The sequence below is a fragment of the Molossus molossus genome, unplaced genomic scaffold (genome assembly GCF_014108415.1).
Source record: "Molossus molossus isolate mMolMol1 unplaced genomic scaffold, mMolMol1.p scaffold_m16_p_2, whole genome shotgun sequence".
Classification (NCBI taxonomy): Eukaryota; Metazoa; Chordata; class Mammalia; order Chiroptera; family Molossidae; genus Molossus; species Molossus molossus.
This window is the reverse complement of record NW_023425355.1, coordinates 138,663,157-138,682,311: the sequence shown is the minus strand read 5'-3', so window position 1 is coordinate 138,682,311 and position 19,155 is coordinate 138,663,157.

The following is a 19,155-nucleotide window of genomic DNA, read 5'->3' as shown; positions in this document are numbered from 1 at the left end:
TTCAAAAAAACAATTCAAAGGATCAATGAAACAAAAACAGGGTTTTTCGAAAAGATAAACAAGATTGATGGACCCTTAGCTAGACTCACCAAGAAACAAAGAGAGAGAACCCAAATACACAAAATCAGAAATGAAAGGGAAGTAACAACTGACACCACAGAAATACAATAGATTGTTAAAACTACTATGAACCATTATATGGCAACAAATTTGACAATCTAAGCGAAATGGACAAATTTCTAGAAACACATAGTCTCCCAAAACTGGACCGGGAAGAGAGAGAAAACTTGAACAGACCAATAACAACAGAGGAAATTAAAGATGTAATCTAGACTCTTCCAGTGAACAAAACCCAGGCCTGGATGGCTTCACCAAGGAGTTTTACCGAACATTCAAAAAAGAACTAACACCCATTCTCCTCAAATTATTTCAAAAAATTCAAGAAGAAGAAAGACTTCCAAACTCGTTTTATGACGCCACCATAATTCTAATTCCAAAACCAGAAAAAGACACTACAAAGAAAGAAAAGTACAGGCCAATATCCCTGATGAACATAGATGTCAAAATCCTGAACAAAATACTAGCAAATCAGATCCAGCAAGACATCAAAAAAATTATTCACCATGACCAAGTGGGATTCAACCCAGGGATGCAAGGCTAGTAAAATACTTGCAAATCAATAAATGTGATACACCACATGAACAAAATGAAGAATAAAAACCACATGATCATATCAATAGATGCTGAAAAAGCCTTTGACAAAATCCAGCATCCATTTCTGATGAAAACGTTCAGCAATGTGGGAATAGAGGGATCATATCTCAACATAATAAAAGCCATGTATGAAAGACCTAGAGTCAACATCATACTCAATGGGCAGAAACTAAAAGCATTTTCCTTAAGAACGGGAACAAGACAAGGATGCCCACTTTCGCCACTTTCATTTAACATAGTACTGGAAGTCTTAGCCACAAATCAGACAGGAAGAAAAAATAAAATGGATCCAAATTGGAAAGGAGGAAGTGAAACTATCATTATTCGCAGATGGCATGATACTATATGTAGAAAACCCCAAAGACTCCATCAAAAATTTACTAGACTTAATAAATGAATTTGGTAAAGTAGCAGGATGCAAAATTAACGTCAAGAAATCGATGGCATTCTTATACACCAATGATGAACTCACAGAAAGAGAAACTAAGAAAAAAAATCCCATTTACCATTGCGGCAAAAAAATTAAGATACCTAGGAATAAACTTAACCAAAGAAATAAAGGACCTATTCGCAGAAAACTACAGGTCATTGAAAAAAAGAAATAGAGGAAGATATAAAAACGTGGAAGCATATACCTTGTTCATGGATTGGAAGAGTTAACATCATTAAAATGTCCATTCTACCCAAAGCAATCTATAGATTCGATGCAATCCCCATCACAATGCCAACAACGTACTTCACAGAACTAGAACTAATACTTCAAAAGTTCATATGGAACCAAAAAAGACCTCAAATAGCCACAGCAATCTTGAAAAAGAAGAACAAAGTAGGAGGGATCACATTACCAGAGTTCAGGTTATACTACGAAGCCACTGTAATCAAAACAGCCTGGTACGGGCACAAGAACTGGCATATAGACTAGTGTAACAGAACAGAGAACCCAGAAATTGACCCAAGGCAATATGCTCAATTAATATTTGACAAAGGTGGCAAGAGCATACAGTGGAGTCAATACAGTCTCTTCAATAAATGGTATTGGGACAATTGGACAGCTACATGCAAAAAAAAATGAAACTAGACCATCAACTTACACTATACACAAGAATAAAGTCAAAATGGATAAAATACTTGAATATGACTCACAAATCCATAAAAATCCTAGAAGAAACTGTAGGCAACAAAATTTCAGACATCACATGCAGCAGAATTTTCACTGATACATCACCTAAGGCAACAGAAACAAAAGAGAAAATTAACACATGGGACTACATCAAACTCAAAAGCTTCTGCACAGCAAAAGATACAATCATCAAAATGGAAAGACTACCCACTGTATGGGAGAGCATAATAGCCAATGATATATCAGATAAGGGGTTAATTTTTAATATATATAGAGTGTTCATACAACTCAACAAAAGGAAGACAAAGAACCCAATTAAAAAATGGGCAGAGGAACTAAATAGACACCTCTCCAGACAGGACATACAAATGGCTAAGAGACATATGAAGAAATGCTCAACATCACTTATCATCAGAGAGATGCAAATTAAAACAACAATGAGGTATCACCTCACACCTGTCAGAATGGCCGCCATCAACAAATCATCAAACAACAAATGTTGGTGAGGGTGTGGAGAAAAGGGGACTCTAGTACACTGCTGGTGGGAATGCAGACTGGTGCAGCCACTATGGAAAACACTATGGTGTTACCTCAAAAAATTAAAAATTGAACTGCCATTTGACCCAGTGATCCCACTTCTAAGAATATACCCTAAGAAGCCTAAAACACCAATCAGAAAGAATATATGTACCCCCATGTTTGTAGCAGCACTATTCACGATAGCTAAGATCTGGAAACAGCCCAAATGGCCATCAGTAGACAAACGGATAAAAAGGCTGTGGGAGCCCTAGCCGGTTTGGCTCAGCGGTTGGAGTGTGGGCCTGCGGTACAGAGAGACCCGGGTTCGGTTCTCGCTAAGGGCACGTACCTCGGTTGCAGTTTGTCCCCGGCCCTGGTTGGTCGTGCGGGTGGCAGCCACTCGATGTGTCCCTTCACATCGATGTTTCTCTCTCTCTCTCTTCCTCTCTCTCCCTCCCGCTCTATCTGAACAAAAAAATGGAAAAATGTCCTCGGTTGAGGATTTAAAAAAAAAAAAAAAAAAAGCTGTGGGACATATACACAATGGAGTACTACGCAGCTGTAAGAAAGAAAGATCTCTTATCCTTTGAGATGACATGGAGGGACTTGGGAAGTATCATCCTAAGCGAAACAAGCCAAATAGAGAAAGACAAGTATCATATGATCTCACTTATTTGTGGAATATAATGAACATAACAGTCCGAGGAATGGGGTAGTCCCAGAGACGTGGAAGTGAGGTACAGACTCACAATCCCCAGAAGACGGGGTGGTGGGGGAGAGATCAACCACAGAACTTATATGCATGCGTGCATGAACAATGGACATGGACAACAAGGCTGAGGACAGGGTGGGCAGGGTGGGGGAGAGGGAATTAGTGTGTGTGGGGGGGAGAAACATCTGTAACAAAAATAAATAAATTGATTAAATAAAAAAAGAACCCACAAAAAAAAAAAAAAAAAACCACTGGTTACCAAACTTTGCTCTATATACTGGTGTCTCTCCTTCACTCCTAGGAGCAGCTTTCTCTAAGAATGTTCCCCTACAGCCCGGCTGTTGTAGCTCATTGTTTGAATGTTGACCCATGCACCAAGAGGTTGTGGGTTCGATTGCTGGTCAGGGCACATGCCCAGGTTGTGGGCCTGATCCCCATTTGGGGGTGTGCAGGAGGTGGTCGGTCAATGTTCTCTCTCGTCAATGTTTCTATCTCTCTCTCCCTTCCTCTCTCTCTAAAATCAATAAAGAAAAAATTTTTAAAAAGAGAATGTTGCCCTCCAGTTACCATACATAATGCAATCAATGAATGGAGCATGTACATATGGGTGAGGGTGGAGGTAGAAAAAGTACAATTACCAGAGCAGAAACCGTATTATTCCAGAGTCAACTTCCCGAACCTAAATTTTTTAAAACCTCAAAATTCGTAACAATGCTTATATAATACTTTTCATCTTCAATATCATGAAAAGACCAAAGAACAGCTAATTACTTTCTTAAAATTTTATGAAAAAATAAATTATAGAATTCCATTCAATTTTAACTATGTATCATATTTATGAGTCCACAAATTGCAAATGAAAATTAAGAAAAAGGTTATAAAAGCGATCTGTTTCCAACTAGGAAACATGCATTAGAAAATTTGAATATACTCTTGCAAAGTCTTTTTCACCAGATTTTCTCTTGGAAGCCTGGGCAGATAGCACAATACTTAACACATTTTTAGATCAAGATTGCCTTCTAAGGTTTGAATTTTCACAATTGACTTAAATTTGACAGTTTTTGTTGATATTCAAGGACCTCTTAGGTAGACCTAGAAAAAATCTGTATAAAATGATCTAAGAAAATTTGTGCCTTCTATCCAGTTCTAATCACCATCATTTGTAGTATTCACTTAACTTAAACTTAAATCTTTTGGCTTGAATTGTTCCTTCGACATGCAAACAGCAGTGGGAGAAAGGGAGATGATAAATAAAACATGCAAGAAAATTATAATTTCCAAGTGTTGAAAGGGAACTCATCTGAACGTTACAGCAATCATTATTTCAAAGCAATATTTGGTCTTTGAAAACACAAACACGTATTCTGTTATGTGGTAGTGTTTGAACTTAAGTTAACTGATTACCTAAAACTTCAGAAACACAGATTCATATATCAAAACTATGACTACCCTATCAAAGAAGAAAACAGGAATTGTTCTAAAACACGGGGTAAAATTTAAGTGCTATATCTGAATAAGATGACATCTTCATGAGCAATACATAAAATTCAAGTCAGTATAGAGCTATTGGGTGATTCTAAAACAACTAAATTGACTCTCAAACAGTCCTCAGGTAGGAAACACCAAAATCAACTCTCTTAATCTCAGTACTATCCATTTCAAACTGATTTGTTTCTCTTGAAGTTGCTTGCTGACCAGAATGTTGATATTTGATAAGTTATAAAAATAAGCATAGAAGAGGGCAATAATCTCAATAAACAAAAGGTTTTGAAGTGCTGATAACAAATAATTATCTCTTTCAGATAAAATTGCCTCAAAGATGTGAATGCATTGTGAATTTACCCCCAAAACCTGTCTTTCATTCACAGTCCCAAAATCAATGACAAGGATGAAAAATCCCAAAGAGAAATGTAGAAAAGAGCATTACATCTTCTCGCTTCCCCATGATAATGTCATATTAATTTAGCACAGAAAATATTTTACCCTCTTACAATTTATCCATAAGCCTACAGTAATAATTAGCATAATGATCTAGAACACCACTACTGTTTTAGTTAATATGTGAACATCTCCATATTGTTATTATCAGGAATAAAAATGTTAGACTACAGACCTAGCCCACCTGACTGGTTTCCTCTACCCTACATGGAACGTTGGGCAGGAATTAATGGCTAAAACAGGAAATGTTGATGTATTTTAGAAACTGTGACTGTATAGAGGAGATCAATTGTGCATATCCAACTTCTCTCTGGGGGTTCCACTGATTCCTAGTGTCTTCAAACTTCTTTAAGTGTTCCCAAATTCCTACCTCTTTAGTTGCACACTTTTCTATTCATTGTGCCTAAACAAATATTGCTTTCATAGTTCGCCTGTCCCCTCCCTCAGTCATGTAATTAGGATCAGCACTTTTTTCTGTCTTAATTTTTTTTTCCTGAGAAGCAATTTACCACTTTATACTATCGCCCTCTATGAGAAAACACACATTTTGTATCCCACTTGGTCATGACCACTTGAACTAGATCCTGACCCCAAAAGATGAATGAAATTGTGTTGTAAAGTCAGGGGCCAATGGATTAAGAGAAAAAAACGTGAAGTTCAAGGCTCATTTGTGGATATTATAGCTTAGAAATTTCAAGAAATCATCTAGATATTTTTTTTAAAAAGTAAATATAGAACTAAAAGAAACTTAACTACATGGTTAATGTGGTACCTTCCTACATATATAAACTTAAAACTTCTTATCTTGTTTTTAAAGAAATGTTTTAAAATTACTTAAAATAGGAATAATAGAAATCCAACCAGCAATAAAAAGGTCCAAACTGTAGAGAAAAGATTGCAGTTCTACTAAAAAGGAGCCCTACTTTCTGTGAAGAAAAGTGCAAGGTGGCTAGCCCTGACTCAGCACAGATGGGACAATAATAGCTTAAATTGAATTCTTGTGCTGCAGGATTATCTATTTCATTAGGGATTTAGACTGAGAGAGCGAGCTGGGCATTTTTGCTCATTCTTATTCTCAAAATAATAATATTCTTTCCTTGAGCCAGTCATTTTTATTTAAAGGTTTCTATAGCTAAGACTGCTATAAGTTATAATACCAAGGGGGATCTCTTGTATGTTGCAATAAAATGCCCAAGGTATATTACTTTTTATGGTGCAACCCCTAAGATCTCCCCCTTTCTATCTCATTTTTAATTAAATTATAGGAAGACAGAGGGAAAAAGTTAAATTTCTGTTATTCCTAGTCTGTGCCCATGTTAAGTCGTTTTTAGTCAGTGAAAAATGTTTCTACAGCACATTTAAAAAATTTTAAATTATAGTTGATAATCAATATTATATTAGTTTTAGGTGTACAACCCCATGATTAGACACACATTATCACTTACAAAGTGATCACCCTGATAAATCTAGTACCCATCTAAGACCATATACAATTACTACAATATTATTGATTATATTCCTTATGCTGTACTTTACATCCTCATGTCTATTCTGTAACTATCAATTTGTACTTCTAAATCCATTCACCTGTCTTACCCATCCCCCTAACTCCTCTCCCATCTGGCAACAATCAAAATATTCTCTGTATCTGTGAGTCTGTTTCTCTTCTGCTTGTTTGTTTATTTGGGTTTATAGATTCCACATATAAGTGAAGTCAGCCAGCATTTGTCTTTTTCTGTCTGACTTATTTTACTCAGCATAATATCTTCTAGATCCATCCATGTTGTTGCACATGGCAAGATTTCATTATTTTTATGGTTGAATTGTATTCCATTGTCTATATGCACCACTTCTTTATCTATTCCTCTATTGATATACACGTAGGTTGCTTCCATATCTTGGTTATTGTAAATAATGCTGCAATAAACATATGGATGTATATGTCTTTTCAAATTAGTGTTTTGGATTTCTTCAGATAAATACCCAGGAGTGGAGATGCCGAATCCTTCTTCATCTCTTGTTACAGCCTCAGTTTTAAAGACTATTTTGTCTGGTATAAGTATTGCTACCTCCGCTTTTTGTTTTGTTTGTTTTCATTTTCATGAAATATCTTTTTTCATCCCTTTACTTTCAGTCTGTGTGTGTCTTTCAATCTGAAGTGAATCTCTTGTATACAGCATATGTAAGGGTCTTGTTTTGTTATCCATTCAGTCATTGTATGTATTGATTGGCGCATATAATCCATTTGCATTCAAAGTAATTGTTTAGATATGTATTTATTGCCATTTCATTATTCATATTTCGATCTTTATTTTCTTCTTCTTAAAAAAGACCCTTGAACATTTTAACATTTCTTGTGTAACTGGTTTGTTGGTGATACACTCCTTAGTTGTTTTTGTTTGTTTGGTTGGTTTTTTTGGTCTGGGAAGCTCTTTATCTGTTCTTCCATGCTCAATGATAGCTTTGCTGTGTAGGGTAATCTTGGTTATAAGTCCTTGCTTGTCATGACTTTGAATATTTCATGCCAATCTTTTTTGGCCAGCAAAGTTTCTGTTGAGAAATCAGCTGACAGTCTTATGGGAGATCCCTTGTAGGTAATTGACTGCTTTTTACTTGCTGCTTTTTTCTTTATTTCTGTTACATTTTGTTTTTGTTACAGATGTTTCTCCTTTTTCCCCCATTGACACCCTCCTCCCATCCCCCCACCCCATCCCCAGTTTCGTTGTCTATGTACATTGGTCATGCATACATGCATATAAGATCTGTGGTTTACCCCCCCCCCCCCACTCCAAGCCTCCCTCCTCTGAGACTTGTCAGTCTGTATCCTACCTCTATGTCTCTGGGTCAATTTAGTTCATCAGTTTGTTTAGTTCATTATATTCCACAAATAAGTGAGATCATGTGATATTTGTCTTTCTCTGCTTGGCTTGTTTCGCTTAGCATAATACTCTCCAGGTCCTTCTATGCCATCTCAAAGGATAAGAGATCTTTCTTTCTTACAGCTGCATAGTACTCCATTGTGTACATATACCAAAGCTTTTTTATCCACTCATCTACTGATGGACACTTTGGTTATTTCCAGATCTTAGCTAATGTAAATAGTGCTGCTACAAACATAGGGCTACATATATTCTTTCTGATTGGTGTTTTAGGTTTCTTAGGGTATATTCCTAGAAGTGGATTCACTGGGTCAAATTGCAATTCAATTTTTAACTTTTTGAGGTAACACTATAGTGTTTTGCACAGTTGCTGAACCAGTCTACATTCCCACCAGCAGTGTACTAGAGTCCCCTTTTCTCCACACCCTTGCCAACACTTGTTGTTTGATGATTTGTTGATGGCGGCCATTCTGACAGGTGTGAGGTGATACCTCATTGTTGTTTTAATTTGCATCTCTCTGATGATTAGTGACATTGAACATTTCTTCATATGTCTTTTGGCCATTTGTATGTCCATTTTGGAGAGGTAACTATTTAGGTCCTCTGCCCATTTTTTAATTGGGTTCTTTCTCTTCCTTTTGGTGAGTTGTATGAGCACGCTATATATTTTGGAAGTGAATCGCTTATCTGATGCATCATTTGCAATTATGGTCTCCCAAATAGTGGGATCCCTTTCCATTATGATGGTTGTTTCTTTTGCTGTACAGAAGCTTTTTAGTTTGATGTAGTCCCATGTGTTCATTTTATTCTTTGTTTCTCTTGCCTTAGGTGTTGTACCAGTGAAAATTCTGCTGCGTATTATGTCTGAAATTTTTTTGCCTGCATTTTCTTCTAGAACTTTTATGAATTCACGAGTTACATTTAAGTCTTTTATCCATTTTGAGTTTATTCTCGTGTATGGTGTAAGTTGATGGTCTAGCTTCATTTTTTGCAAGTAGCTGTTTAAATTTCCCAACACCATTTATTGAAGAGATTATATTGACTCCACTGTATGTTCTTGCCACCTTTGTCAAATATTAATTGAGCATATTGTCTTGGGTCAGTTTCTGGGTTCTCTGTTCTGTTCTATTGATCTATCTGCCTGTTCTTGTGCCAGTACCAGGCTGTTTTGATTGCAGTGACTTTATAGTATAACCTGAAATCTGGTAATGTGATCCCTCCTACTTTGTTCTTCTTTTTCAAAATTGCTGTGGCTATTCGGGGTCTTTTTTGGTTCCATATAAACTTTTGGAGTGTTTGTTCTAGTTCTGTGACATATGTCATTGGTATTTTGATGGGGATTGCATTGAATCTATAGATTGCTTTGGGTAGTATGGACATTTTAATGGTGTTAATTCCTCCAATTCATGAACAAGGTATATGCTTCCACTTTTTTATATCTTTCTCTATTTCTTTTTCCAATGACCTATAATTTTCAGTGAAGAGGTCCTTTACTTCTTTGGTTAAGTTTATTCCTAGGTATCTTAATTTTTTTTTTGCTCTGATGGTAAATGGGATTGTTTTTTTAGTTTCTCATTCTATGAGTTCATTGTTGGTGTATAAAATTGCTATCGATTTCTTGATGTTAATTTTGTGTCCTGCTACTTAGCCAAATTCATTTATTAAATCTAGTAGATTTGTAATGGAGTCTTTAGGGTTTTTAATGTACAATATCATGTCATTTGCAAATAATGACACTTTTACTTCCTCCTTTCCAATTTGGATCCCCTTTATTTTTTCTTCATGTCTAATTGCTGTGGCTAAGACTTCCAGTACTATGTTAAATAAGAGTGGCGAAAGTGGGCATCCTTGTCTTGTTCCCGTTCTTAAGGGGAATGCTTTAGTTTTTGCCATTGAGTATGTTGTTGGCTGTAGATTTTTTATATATGGCCTTTATTATGTTGAGATATGATCCCTGTATTACCACCTTGCTGAGCATTTTTATTAGAAATGGGTGCTGGATTTTGTCAAATGCTTTTTTAGCATCTATTGATATGATTATATGGTTTTTATCTTTCCTTTTGTTTATGTGGTGCATCACATTTATTGATTTGCCAATATTGTACCATCCTTGTATCCCTGGGATGAATCCTACTTGGTCATGATGAATAATTTTTTTGATGTATTGCTGGATATGATTTGCTAATATTTTGTTAAGGATTTTGGCATCTGTGTTTATCAGGGATATTGGCCTGTTGTTTTCTTTCTTTGTAGTGTCTCTATCTGGTTTTGGAATTAGGATTATGCTGGCCTCATAAAATAAGTTTGGAAGTGTTCCATCTTCTTGGAGTTTTTGGAATAGTTTGAGGAGAATGGGTATTAGATCTTCTTTGAATGTTCGGTAAAACTCCCCCGTGAAGCCATCCGGGCCTGGGCTTTTGTTTGCTGGGAGCTTCTTAATTACATCTTTAATTTTCTTTGTTGTTATTGGTCTGTTCAAGTTTTCTATCTCTTCCTGGTTCAGTTTTGGGAGGCTGTGTGTTTCTAGAAATTTGTCCATTTCTCCTAGATTGTCCAATTTGTTGGCGTATAATTGTTCATAGTATGTTTCGATGATCCTTTGTATTTATGTGGTGTCAGTTGTTACTTCTCCCCTTTTATTTCTGATTTTGTTTATCTGGTTTCTCTCTTTTTGTTTCTTGATGAGTCTGGCTAAAGTTTCATCGATCTTTATCTTTTCAAAGATCCAACTTGATGTTTCATTGATCTTTTGAATTGTTTTTTAGTCTCTATGTCATTTATTTCTGCTTTGACTTTTACTATTTCCTTCCTCCTACTAGCTCTGTTTTGTTGTTGTTGTTGTTGTTTGTTTACTTTTTAGTTCTTTAAGTTGTAGGATTAGAAATTTAATTAGAAATTTTTCTTGTTTCTTGAGGTAGGCCTGTAGTGCTATGAACTTCCCTCTCAGGTCCTTGTTAATATTTTGTCTAGAAGATCTATTCAGTGGTGTCAGTGGTGTGTTAAAGTCACCCACTATGATCGTGTTGTTATTGATCTCTCCCTTGAAGTCCTCCAGAAGTTTTTAAATGTATTTTGGTGCTCCCGTATTTGGGTGCATAAATGTTTACCAGGGTTATATCCTCTTGTTGGATTGATCCTTTTAATATTATGTAGTGACTTTCTCTGTCTCTTATTATGGTCCTTGTTTTAAAGTCTATCTTGTCAGATATGAGTATTGCTAAACCAGCTTTTTTTCCATTTCCATTTGCTTGGAAAAATTTTTTTATCCCTTCACTTTCATTCTGTGTGAGTCTTTTGTTGTGAGGCAGGTCTCTTGTAGACAGCATATATATGGTCATGTTTTCTTATCCAATCAGCTACCCTATATCTTTTGATTGGAGCATTTAAGCCATTTATATTTAAGGTGATTATTGATAGATAGTTATTAGTTGCCATTTTAATTTTATGTCTGTGTTCCTCTCTCTCTCTCTGTTTCTTCTTCTTACAACAGTCCCTTCAGCATTTCTTGCGGTGCTGGTTTGGTGGTGGTAAATTCCTTTCGCTTTTTTTTTCATCCATGAAGGTCTTTATTTCTTCCCCAATTTTGAATGATAGCCTTGCTGGATAGAGTAGTCTTGGATTCAGACCCTTGCCTTGCATTACTTTGTACACTTCATACCACTCCCTCTGGCCTGCATCATTTCTATTAAGAAATCAGCTTCGAGTCTAATGGGAGCTCCCTTGTAGGTAACTTTCTGTCTTTCTCTTGCTTCCCTTAATATTCTTTCTTTGTCTTTAATGTTTGCCATTTTTATTATGATGTGTCTAGCTGTAGGTGTTCTGGGGTCCATCTTGCTTGGGACTGTTTGTATTTCCTGGACTTGTGTGAATTTTTCCTTCACCAGTTTAAGGAAGTTTTCTGTCATTATTTCTTCAAACAGGTTCTCTAGTCCTTTCTCTGATTCTTCTCCTTCTGGTATCCCTATAATGCGAGTGGTGTTACGTTTTGTATTGTCCCACAGCTCCCTTAAACTTTCCTCCTGCTTTTTGAATTTTTTTTTTTTCATTTGCTGCTCTATTTGAGTGTTTTTCTCTACCTTGTCTTCTAAGTCGCTGATTTGGTCTTCAGCTTCTTCTAATCTACTATTGAACCCTTCTAAGGTATTTTTCATAAGCACTATGTTATTCTTTATTTTCTCTTGATTTTTAGGCATAGCTTCTACTAGCTCTTTTTTTAAACTGAAGTAGTTCCCAGTGAGCTCTTCATAATTCTTATTAAGTTGCTTGTAGTTCTCACCAAATTGTTTGAGCACCCTTAAAATCATTGCTTTGAATTCTTAATATGACAAGTTGCTGTCTTCCATTTCTTATAGTTCCTTTGCTAGTGATTCCTCTTTTTCTTTCCTTGGGTGTTGTTTCTTTGTCTCCCCATTTTAGCTGTCTGGTATCTCTAGACCCGCTGAGGGATGTTTGGATGTGTATGCAGCTCACTGTATATCAAATAAGGCTGCCGTGCCTCTCAGACTGTTTTGTTGTGTGTCACCTCTTGCCTGCTGTGGATCCTGGAGGGTTGACTACTGGGGGCTGGTATTGGTGTGTCCTGGTAGGTGCTGCTGCTGGATCACGTGGGCACCTCTGGATCTGTGTTCCCAGCTGGTTGCTGGTGCCACCTGTAGCTGTATAGCTCAGGCCCTGTTGGAGCTGTGCTCCCTGCCCATACCATGGGCAGCTATGTTACACAGACCTCACTGGAGTCCTGGCTCCCTGCCAATCTTGTGGGCAGCTGGGTTGTACAGGCCCTGTTGGAGCCCCCGCATCCCACTGACCCCATGGAGAGCTGGATTACACAGTCTCTTCTGGAGACTTGGCTCCACACCTATCTTGTGGGCAGCTGGGTCGCACAGACCTCTCTGGTGCCCTAGCACCCCGCAGGTCTTGTGGGCAGCTGGATCGCACAGTCCCTTTGGAGACTCGGCTCCATGCCTATCTTATGGGCAGCTGGATTGTGCAGGCCTCTTTGGTGCCCCAGCTCCCCACAGGACCTGCGGGCAGCTGAATTGCACAGTCCCTATGGAGACCCGGCTCTATGCCTATATTGTTTGCAGCTGGATCGCACAGGCTTCTCTGGTGCCCCAGCCCTCCACAGGTCCCGCAGGCAGCTGGATCGCACCAGTCCCTCTTGAGCCCAGGCTTCCCACCACTCTTGTGGGCTACTGGGTCGCACAGGCCTCTGTGGAGCCCCAGGTCCCGCCACTGGCAGCTGGAGAGTGCTGCTTCCCCATGGGGCTCAGTTCTTGCTCAGCCTTTGCTGTAGTTTTTGAGGATGGGTCTCAGCTGCTGGTCTGTGCTTCTGTTGCCTGGGGATGTATGTCTGCTCCCCATCCTCTTTTGCTGGGGGCATATGTAAATTCTGATCGGACTGCTACTGTGGGGGACGGTGCTGGGCTCCCAGCAGTTTGTGGCTTCCGCAACTGGCACCTTGGGAGCCCAGCACCTGTGCACTGGTCTGTGTTGACACAGCGTGTCCACTGGTCCGATGGTGCCAGGTGCACTGGTAGGCCCAGGTTGCTGGGCCCTAGCCACTCCCACTGCCTCCTCCCAGGGAAGACCCAGGATCTTCCAAAATGGTGGGACCTCCCTGCAGCACAGGGAGAAGCGCCCTGAAGAGCTGCTTACCACGGTAGCTGGCTGCTCCCCGTCTACAACACAGGAACCTTTTACTCCGCGTCTCTGTACTGCATGAGTTTGGTCGTCCACCTTTATGTCCACTCACACTCTCTCACACACTAGCGAACTTTCTCACATACTCACTCTCCCTCCGGTCCTGCCTGCTGCCATCATACTTCTTCCTCTCTTGCTGCTTTTAAGATTCTCTTTGTTTTTAACCTTTTTCATTTTAATTATGATGTGTCTTGGTGTGGGCCTCTTTGGGTTCATCTTGTTTGGAAATCTCTGCACTTCCTTGACTTATATGTCTATTTTCCTCACCAGGTTAGGGAAGTTTTTTGTCATTATTTTTTCAAATAGGTTTTTAATTTTTGGCTCTCTCTCTTCTCCTTCTGGCACCATCATAATGCAAATGTTGGTATGCTTACAGTTTTCCTGGAGGCTCCTTACACTATTCTCATTTTTTAAATTCTTTTTTCTTCTTGGTGTTTTTATTGGGTGTTTCCTGCTTCATTATATTCCAAATCACTGATTTGATTCTGTGCTTCTTCTACTCTACTGTTTATTCCCTGTAATGTATTCTTCATTTCAGTTGGTGTATCCTTCATTTCTGAGTAGTTCTTTTTTATGATTCCCATGTCCTTTTTTATGCTGTTGAAGTTGTCACTAAATTCACTGAATATCCTTATAGCCATCCTTGAACTCTGTATCTGGTAGTTTGCTTGTCTCCATTTCATTTAGTTCTTTTTCTGGAGATTTCTCCTGTTCTTTAATTTGGAACCTGTTTTGTTGTCTCTTCATTTTGGCTGCTTCCTTGTGTTTGTTTTTATGTATTAGGTAGAGCTGCTACTTCTTTTGGGCTTGGTAGAGTGGTTTTATGTAGTAGGTGCCCTGTAGGGCTCAATGGCACAGTCTTCTAAGTTACCCGAGCTGGGCATTCCAGATTTCCCCCTCCCCCCCTTGTGGGCATTGTACACTGTCCTGTTGTGGTTGAGCCTTGATTGCTGTTGGCATGTGACTGGGAGCCCTACTGTATAAAACAATAGAAGTACAGGGCATGCCAAGGCTAGGTGCTACTTGTTTGAGAGGTTTTAAGAAATTCTGAACCATGAGCCAAGATTGGCCATTTGTATGAAAAAGCCACTGGAAATGACTTGGGTGGCCTGCAAATTGGGTAGGGCCTCAGGTAATCACTAGGGCTGGGCAAGCAGTGATAGCCAGATTGATGGAGACTGAGATACGGCACCTGTCTACTGGCTCTGTGGGAGGAAGTCCCAGAAAAGGAACAATGGCCTCTGCCAGCACTTCTGTCTGGGAGAAAGCTGCTCCCTCAGCTCTTGCCCTGAGGCCAGACAATTCAGTTTCTCCCCATATTTCCAATGTGCTTTTCGAGCTATTGTTCCATTGCTGGAGCTCAGAATAAATGAGTCTGGGTAACTCTGTGTGTGGGCCCTTTAAGAGAGACTTCCTGGGACTCTTGAAGCCTCAGCCTCCCTCACCCTCAATTCCCACTGGTTTTTACAGCCAGAAGTTATGGGGATTCTCCTCCTGGCACTGGAACCTTGGGCTGGGGGGCCTGGTATGGGGCTAGGACCCCTCACTCCTCAGGACTTCTTCATCTGAGATATCCCTCCTGATTTTTATCCATCATGCGTGGTTGTGGGACCAGCCTGTTCCACATCTCCAAGCCTCCTACCAGTCTCAATGTGACTTCTTCTTTATATCCTTAGTTTTAGGACTTCTGTTCAGCTAGATTTCAGGCAGTCCTGAATGATGGTTGTTCAGTAGCTTAGTTTTAATTTTGATATGGTGTAGGAGGTTCTGAGTACCATGTTTTCCTATGCCACCATATTGACCCGAACCTTGAAACCCCAACACATATTTGTAACATATAATTTTACATAATAAAGTGCAATTAAAAAAATCGTTATTTATATCTCAGATTAAAATGAGACACCTGGGGATTGTTGTTCTAGTTTTGCTTCCCCTGAAGCAGACCTCGAGACTAAGATTTGAGTGCAGAGAATAAACTGGGGAAGTGATCTCAGTCAGGAAGCATACGTGAAGGAGTGGGGACTGTTAGCCAGAAAAGGAAGGAAGTCCCCCAAAAGGGTAAGTTCTTAGTAATTATAACCATGTGCAAATGAAGCTCAGGGGAACCAAGCAGCCTCTGAATCATCCCACTAAGGGTGGGAAGCTGAGGCATTTAGCCACAGGCTTCTGTCCTTCGTTGGTTAACGGCCGCCCTTGGGGATAATAAACTCCTAGCACTATCTAGACACCTTGTACGCAGGTTGAGCCAACTCCAAAAGTGCTCAAGAAAGCCCTTGAGCAGAGATGCAGTAACTTGGGTAGTTAATTGAGGTGGGGAGCTGTCAGTATATACAAGATTGTCTTCCCCAGTAGTTGCAGGTGAACCCAGAGTAGGCCAAGGGCATATAAGGCAGAGCATTTTTGATGTGTTCTGAGAATCCAACCATCATATGCAGGCTCAGAAGCAAAGTCAAGAGCAGGTTTCTGGGATCTGACTTGTGCTGTCTATCTGGGTCCCACACCTATCATAAACACTGCAAGAGAAGCATATTAGGTAAAACTACCCTGTTTCCTTTGATACTGTGTATTGGTGCCACTATTAGCTATTTTTAGATGCCGAGATTGAAGTGCTGTCCGACTTCTGCTATGTTTCATGAAACTTATTGATATTTTGGAGGGAACAGTATATTCTAGTACAATTTGTTCCAGCCATGAGTTTTCATTAGAATCATCCAAGGAGCTTTGAAGGAACATACTGATGCCTGGGCCTCACCCATTTAAAGTAAGGATCTCTAACAGTGAGGCCAAGGTGGTGTGTGTGTGTGTGTGTGTGTGTGTGTGTGTGTGTGTGTTTTGGTACATGCCCCTAGTGGGAACCGAACCCGGGACTCTCTGGTCTGCAGGCCAGTGCTCCAACCGCTGAGCCAAACTGGCCAGGGCTGTTTGTGTGTGTTAAGTGTCCATATGATTTTTACTGCAGTCAAAATTGAAATTGCTGGGTAATGAAGAGCATAGCTTTGGAAAATCTTTAAAATCAGATAGGATATAAGTAGCTGTATAACTTTCTGTGAGTAAAAACACCTCCTCTGGAGCTCAGTTTCTTAATTTGTAAAACAGGTATGGGATATATCTATGTCATAGAATTCTTTGAGAATTAATAATGCAAACAAAAGTCTACTCTTGTGCCTGGCACATAGTTGGTGCTTAATAAATGTCAGTTCTCACCTTCTTAGTACCTGCTAACTTGCTCTGTAAAGTGCTACTGTGTCTCCATGCACTGAAAAATGAAAATTAAATTTAACATGTAGGTGGAGAGGGTGGGGAGCTATAAGAAAAAATGGGGGAGAGCAGGATGGGATTGTTATACTGTCAGAAGTTAATGAAAGATAATATAACAAGAGAACAAACAATTGGCTGAACATGGAAACAAGAAAACCACTAACTGGTTAAAATACAAGTATGCAAAGGCTTCCTCTGGAACAGATTAAGGATGGCACGAGAACCAGTCTCTGCCAGGGATAGTAAATAGATACTTTGGGGTCAGGCCTTATCCTCATGGAATATCTGTATAGAGTTGAAGTCTCAAGTGGAAATACCTTTAAGCACAAGAAAAATATTCACCAGGGGACTTTACAAACCCATAGGTTAGGCTAAGTACACTCCTTTAGGCTTCTTGTGTTACCTGTAAATTAACATTTGATATTATATTCACAGTAATTACTTATGTATTGACTAGAAGACAGGCGGGGTTTTTTTGGTGGGGGGTGGGGCACAGGGCTGTATTCCTTCATGGATAATAGCTGGTACACAATTGAAGTTCAACCATAATCAAACTAAACTAAGTCAAAACAGATTCTGGATCAGTGTGGTGGACCTTGAGATTGCCTATCTCCTTTATTTTAGAAATGCTAAGTTGCTCCAATTAGAGAAGGGTCTAATGTCAGGAGAGATAAAATCTGCAGCCATTTTGCTTTCATAAAGAATGCCAGTCTTAACATGGTGACAGTATTATAGAGGAAAGAGACACACATGAATGGAGCTGGTGTCCTTACTACTGAACTTTATCCGTTATGTGAGCCAATTATGTTTGAGTTGGGTTTTCTATATCTTGCAAGCCAAAGTTTCCAATGGATATGGTTATTGTTGAAAGGCAGTCTCATGCACACAGTCTTTTGACCCCTACTTGGCCATATAAGAGTGGGCTCTGGGTCTGGAACATGTCCTTACCAAGGGATAAAGAGCCCACACAGGTTGTGCTGGGTTTTATTGCCTTGTGTGGGCATATCTTTCCCTGTTTCATGCCTAATGAGTGCTTCTTCATTCTGCTTAAGCGTGTCTGTCAACAGCCCACAAGCACACAGCCAGCTTTTAGTATTTCACACTCCAAGGGGAAGAGTCAGGGTCCTTCTCCTGTGGCACTAGAGGGGTATACAGAGGCCAATTGCCCTTTTTTGGGTGCCTGGGGGACCTCTAGCCATGGGGGACAGATACCCACTTTTGAAGCTGATCTTGCTCAGTCTCTTCTTCAAATAAGTAAAGCACTGTTTCATCTAGTTCTTGCCTGCATTGCATTTTCCTTGGCAACTCTGATATGAAAATGTGATGGCCAGAGGCTTTTGGAGTCTTCTTCTGGGATTGGTAGTCAATTCATGGTGTTTAGCTTGACAGTTCTATATAGTCAGATTTTGCACAAAACTATAGTGAGCACATTATCTTTAGATAAGCAAGTTGATGACTGAGTTTCTTAGCATCAATAGTTGAATTATTTGGAACTTTTTGAAACAGGTGAGAAAGCAAAAAAGGACTGTAGATAAAAAGGGATTTATTGGATCTTTGGATAATTAATTCCATGGTTTGTCTCAGTGGGACAGTGATGTGATTAATGGAAAGATGCCTGTAAATACACTTAAGGGAATATGTTTTCTCTGATTTCAAAAGATACAGAAACGTACCCAAGACCTCATATAGCGGGAGAAAAATGCAGCTTGCATTCTTGTTTCCTCCAAGATCCCTTCAAGGTTGGTGGACACAGAGTGAGAATTTTGCTGGGTGGGAAAAGCTCTCACCCACCTTTTCTCCTGAGGATGTTTTACTCTGTTCACCCCTTTCGATCATACTGCAGAACCTGGCTACTTGCTTGCCTATTTACCATGTATATGAAATAGACACAAAACAGCCCTTGCACATTCCTCATTTGTCATGAGACTGGTGACAGTAAAGGTTAATTTCCCATGAGTTTCTGGTATTGAGCCATTAGACCTGCCTGAGAGGTCCATTCTACTTCTAGAATAGAGGTCAGAACCAACAAACCAACTCTTAGGGAAGCAAGAACAAGGAGCAGCCCTGGGAACCTCAGGGACAAGATGGGGTTCTCTGTCTCCTCAAGGCTTTACCTTCCTTCTCCACCTTTGCTTCTCTCTGCAGGTTTCACCCAGGATGTTGAAACTCTGGTTAATGGCAGCTCAAGAGCACACAGCCTCCCAGCCCAGACACCTGAAAAGAAACAGCTCCTTTCCCTTAGGGCTGATTTGAAAATGTCTAGGGAAGTTCCTCTGACAGAGCAAGCTTGGATCATGTAGCCTGTCTTATGAATT